Source organism: Triticum urartu, chromosome 4A (assembly GCF_056163025.1).
Source record: "Triticum urartu cultivar PI428250 chromosome 4A, HENAU_Tu73, whole genome shotgun sequence".
Classification (NCBI taxonomy): Eukaryota; Viridiplantae; Streptophyta; class Magnoliopsida; order Poales; family Poaceae; genus Triticum; species Triticum urartu.
In genome coordinates, this window is record NC_141876.1 from 180,010,184 (window position 1) to 180,016,323 (window position 6,140).

Genomic DNA, 6,140 nt, shown 5'->3' on the forward strand with positions numbered 1-6,140 from the left:
TCCTTGAAGAAAAAGGGTGGGTGGGCGGGAAAAACAAAGGCAATTTGGAGACGGATGAAACAATCACCGTTGAGAAGAACTGATACTTGATCTTGCAGATGTTGAAATGATTGGATCCACTTGAAGAGAAACACACCGGTTGAACAGGATTTACATGACAATCTCGATTATCAAGAAGGAATAGTATCCCCATAGGAATATGAGAACACCGCTTTGGGAAGGTATGGAATCAACATTTGACTTCGAAGCAACTCAAATACTACAACTCAAAACAAAAACAAAGGATTGGCTTGCAGAATAAGCCAGAACAAACATATGATTGAGATTTCGTCTGAAGTTTTCGTGGTGGGGCCTACACGGGCTCGATCGTACAGCACCATCATGTACAAGGCAGTGCACATGACATACGAAGCGTCCCCGAGTCGGCATAGCCAAGGACTCTTTAAGACACAACGAGACCACTGTAAAACCAACCGTGGATAGGCGGACCACTAGACGTCAAACCCCAATTTCATATCATACATCTGTCGGAAAGATATCCTAAGAGCTACTTGAATTCCCACTTATAAACTCCCGAAATTTTCCGGTTATGCAATCAGGTGTTGGGGATACAGGGGAAGCATAATATCTCACCCAAAACTAACAAATCCTACATCCAGCTGTATCCATTCTTCAACACATAACCAAGAAACCTTCGGAAATCATCTACCTCAACCTTCAAAAAGCATCCGTTATACGAGTTATGGCAATACTCCCGAACTCCCGCCCTAGTACTGGGTGGCGTCGAGGTTATATCACCAACAACTGCATAAAAGAGATTTTCGATGTCGGTGAAACTATCTCAGGTATTCCAGAACTGCAACGATAAAATTGTGATGACAACACCTCGGAGCTCAACTCCCCAGGACACTGCCACAACCCCTAAATGATAGGAGGCACCAAGAACAATGTTCTCGTCACAAAACCATCGGAACGATTCCAAGATACCCGCGTGATCCTAAAATTTTTTAGTGGAATTTGAGAAGAGAAGATTCAAAACTCTACGTCAGGATGCCTCACCAGAGCGACGAAGGGACTAAGGAGTAAAAAGAAGTCCTAACTCTCCGATATATATAATCCTAAATAACTCAAAACATCTCTAGACTCAATAATTCCAGCGATTCGATCAAGCAGGGGGCTCCTAAGGTCGGGGAAGGCTCTGATTACCAACTTATAATGCCCTCGATGCGGCTATATCTCCCACGTGTCGAAGCACGACTTAGAGGCATAACCGCATTGAAAGCAATGTCGCAAGTGAGGTAATCTTCACACAACCCATGTAATACATAAGGGAAAGAGTTACATAGTTCGCTTACAATCGCCACTTCACACAAATACATGAATAAATCATTACATCAACCAGTTACAATCAAACGCCCGACTACGGAGCCAAAATAAAAGAAGACTACCCCAAAAGCTACACAGATCCCCGATCGACCCCAACTGGGCTCCAGTACTGATCAACTAGAACGAAACAACACAAAGGACAAGATCTTCATTGAGCTCCTCCTTGAGCTTGGTTGCGTCACCTACTCGGTAACATCGGCACCTGCAAACTGGTTTTGGAAGTATCTGTGAGTCACGGGGACTTAGCAATCTCACACCCTCGCGATCAAGACTATTTAAGCTTATAGGTAAGGTAAAGGTATGAGGTGGAGCTGCAGCAAGTGACTAGCATATATGGTGGCTAACATATTCGCAAAAGAGAGCGAGAAGAGAAGGCAAAAGCACGGTCGAACAACTATGATAAAGAAGTGATCCTAGAACAGCCTACGTCAAGCATTACTCCAACACCGTGTTCACTTTCGAGACTCCGCCGAGAAGAGACCATCACGGTTACACACGCGGTTGATGTATTTCAATTATGGTCAACTTGAGGTTTTCTACAACCGGACGTTAACAAATTCCCATCTGCCCATAACCGCGGGCACGGCTTTCGAATGTTCAAAACCCTGCAGGGGTGTCCCAACTTAGCCCATCACAAGCTCTCACGGTCAACGAAGGATATTCCTTCTAGCGGGAAAAACCCGATCAGACTCGGAATCCCGGTTACAAGACATCCTCGACAATGGTAAAACAAGTCCAGCAAGACCACTCGCTGTGCCGACAAATCCCGATAGGAGCTGCACACATCTCGTTCTCAGGGCACACCGGATAAGCTAAGCGTACGGGAGCTAACGTAACCCAAGTTGCCAAGGGACGGCCCGGCATGGTGCTCTGGGTTGGACCAACACTTAGAGAAGCACTGGCCTCGAGGGGGGGTTAAAATAAGATGACCCTTGGGCTGGCCGACCCAAGGGAAAGAAAAGGCTAGGTGGCAAATGGTAAAACCAATGTTGGGCCTTGGTGGAGGAGTTTTATTCAAGGCGAACTGTCAAGGGGTTCCCACTATAACCCAACCTCGTAAGGAACGCAAAATCCGGGAATATAACACCGATATGACGGAAACTAGGGCGGCAAGAGTGGAACAAAACACCAGGCATAAGGCCGAGCCTTCCACCCTTTACCAAGTATATAGATGCATTAGTTAAATAAGAGATATTGTGATATCCCAACAAGTAAACATGTTCCAACAAGGAACAACATCTCCATGTTCCAACAAGGAACAAACTTCAATCTTCACCTGCAACAAACAACGCTATAAAAGGGGCTGAGCAAAGCGGTAACATAGCCAAACAACGGTTTGCTAGGACAAGGTGGGTTAGAGGCTTGGTTCGACAATATAGGAGGCATGATAAGCAAGTGGTAGGTATCACAGCATAGGCATAGCAAAAGAGCGAGCAACTAGCAAGCAAAGATAGAAGTGATTTCGAGGGTATGGTCATCTTGCCTGAAATCCCGCAAGGAAGAAGAACGAGTCCATGAAGAAGACAAACGAACGTTGTCGAACGGGTCCTCACAAACGCGACGTTATCAGAACCAACCCGAAGAAGCAACACCGGAAAGAAGCACACACCATAGTAAACAACCAACACATGAACATGGTATGATATGCGGGATGCGATATGCGATGCATATGCATGATTTGGAAAGGAATGATTGAACCTGGCCTCAACTTTGAAATCCAAGAGTGCCACTGTAAAGGTGAGGAGATTTCGGTTGAAATCGATATAAAGATCACCGGAATCGGAAGCACGGTTTGGAAATGGCAAGCAAAACAAATATGGCACCGGTCTGCGATAATCAGCAAGTGACCACCTAAATGCATCAAGATAAATATGCTACACAACTCAAACATGGCAACAAAATACATGGCAGGGATCCACTCATGAATCTTAACAAAAGATGAACATTGAGCTACGGCTAATTCATCCATTAACAGGTTCAAACAAGCATAGCAAAAGTGCAAATGACAACAGGTTTCAGACTTAGTGAAATTAACACAAGTCTGGAATTTATCATCAGGAAGCACACTTTAGAGCATGAAAACTACATGCTACAGGAACTTAACATGGCAAAGAAAGGCATGGCATGAAGATAATCAAAGCACTTAACAAAAGTCCCTTAGTGACCTTGAGCCAAAATGGATCAGAAAATACAATTGCAAGCATGTGAACATGGCAAAAACATAAACAGATCTCAGACTTAGTGAAAAACTGGAGCATGCAAATAAGTTAACAAGTAGGCATGTTTATGAGATCGATGCACTCACTACAGAACATGGAAGGACAAACTAAGCATACACCCATCAAGAATACATGGCATAGAAGCTAGACATGTCAAGAACAACAACATAGCATGCACGGATCAATAGCAACATCCTCGGCAAAATCGCTAACAAGTCAACAATCTACCAGGATTCACGAAAGAGGGAAAGTAGAGCTCGATTGACTCAAGCTAGGGTGCTCCATAAATTCAAACAAAGACATGGATGGATAGAGCACCACAATATTAAGAAAACATCCTTACGGATCATCCTCAAAAGAGGCACGAATCACTAGTAAACAACATGAACATATGGCATACCGACAAAAACAGAACAAGGACTTGGTGAAAAACTAAGTCCCTGAAATCAGCATTACCGATTACGCTACTTTGCAAGATTGTGCTAGTCACCACAAATATCACAAAAATACATGGCAAGCACCACTGTAAAGATGGTATGTCATATAACAAAACACATGTAGAGCTCAGGATCATATCATGCACACATTAATCATGGCAAAAATGACAAATATCTATTTGATGAAACAGATATGCCGAGTTTATCACATAGCCCTCTTCCAACAGCATTTCGGGCATCAAGATGAGCTCAAATGAAAATGATGCAATGAGATGAAATGATGTACTTGTCGAGGCAAACATTTTGGTATGCTACACACATGAATCAGAGCCACCAATGCAGATTTACGATGCGTTGAATATGGGCATATGAATCTGGAAACTTCGGGGACTTAGTGAAATTATACCTCCGCGAAAAGTCAACGCGGGATGAGGATATCAGGGATGAGGGGGACGTTTGGATCGCAGGATTGGTGGATCTGATCCAATCTTCGGGATCTCGCCGGAGTACGTCGCCGGAGCAGACGAGGAAGGAGGCCGGAGGCGCGGGGGCTCGCCGGAGTTGCGGGGAAGCTTGCCGGGTTGCGGGATCCGCAGGGCGCGGCGGCGCCGGTGAGGCGGCGGAGGAGCGTGCAGCCGGAGAAGTGCAAAGACGGGGGGGCGTGCGGCGGCGCCTGCAGGCGAAGGGCGGCGGGTGGTGGCGCGGTCGCTCGAGGCGGCGGGGCGTTAAGGCGGCGCGGCGATGTGCAGGCGCGGCGGTGGCCGGCGACGTGGTGGCGGGGAGATGCCACGGCAAGGCGGCGGTCAACGCCGGCGAGGTGGCGGAGCAAGGAGGCGAGGCCGGCGAGGTACGGGCTCCCTCGGGCCCGGCGCAGCCCGGGGCGGGCCGGATCTGGGCACGGCGGGCCTGCGCGGTGGAGAGAGGTGGCGGTGACAGGTGGCGGCTGCGGGTTGGAGGAGAGTGGCGGCGGGGCTGAGGTGGCAGCGCGCGATTGGTCCGGGTGATGTGGCGGTTGGGGTGGACGCGTCCGGCCCGGAGTGGACATGTCCAGCGATGAGCGGGGGGGGGGGATTTTTAGGGTTTCATCTGCACGAGATTTCACAAGAGAGCACATATTTATAGGTAGAGGGAGCTAGGAGAGTCCAAATGAGGTGCGGTTTTCGGCCACGCGATCGTGATCGAACGACCGAGATGATGGAGGAGGTTTAGGTGGGTTTTGGACCACTTTGGAGGGTGTTAGGCTGCAACACACACGAGGCCTTTACGGTCCCTCGGTTAACCGTTGGAGTATCAAAGGAAGTCCAAATGACACGAAACTTGACAGGCGGTCTACGGGTTGTAAACCAAGGCCACATGAGAAATCTTTGTCCAATCCGAAAACGTTTAACACCCGCACACGAAAAGAGGTAGAAAGGGGCACCGGGTGACATAGGAGCGCCGGATTGCAAAACGGACAACGGGGAAAATGCTCGGATGCATGAGACGAACATGTATGCAAATGAAATGCACAAGATGCCATGATATGCAATGCATGACACACAAGCAATGAAAATGCAACAACAACGAATAAACTGGAAGACACCTGGCACATCGGTCTCGGGGCGCTACACTGAAGCCGACGACTAGAAAACTTTCAGATCATATACAAACGGCCGCACATGAGGAATAAAAGCCTTTAGGCAAAATCAAAATATAGACTAATTATAACAATTGTCTTTTACAATTCATAAAGAGTTTGAATATTATGCCTTTCGAGAATTGACCCTCTATCAAGCGGGCAGCCTCTAAGACGTCCTCAAAGTAATGCTCTTGTGCGTGATGGTCCTTGCCCTTGGCTGGACCATACACTGCAACATCGACGACCTTCATCTTCCCCCAGTATGTCTTGACTCGGGCAAGGGCCATCCGTGCACCTTCAATGCACGCCGACTGCTTCATGGCGTCGATACGTGGCACCGCATCAACAAGCCGCCACACCAAGCCAAAATAGCTATTCGGAATGGGCTCAGTCAGCCATAACTGAAGTATGACGTTCTTCATGGCAGCCGGACATCCTGTGTAGCTCGGCCCATTGGGACATCTGTTCATTCAGCAGTAG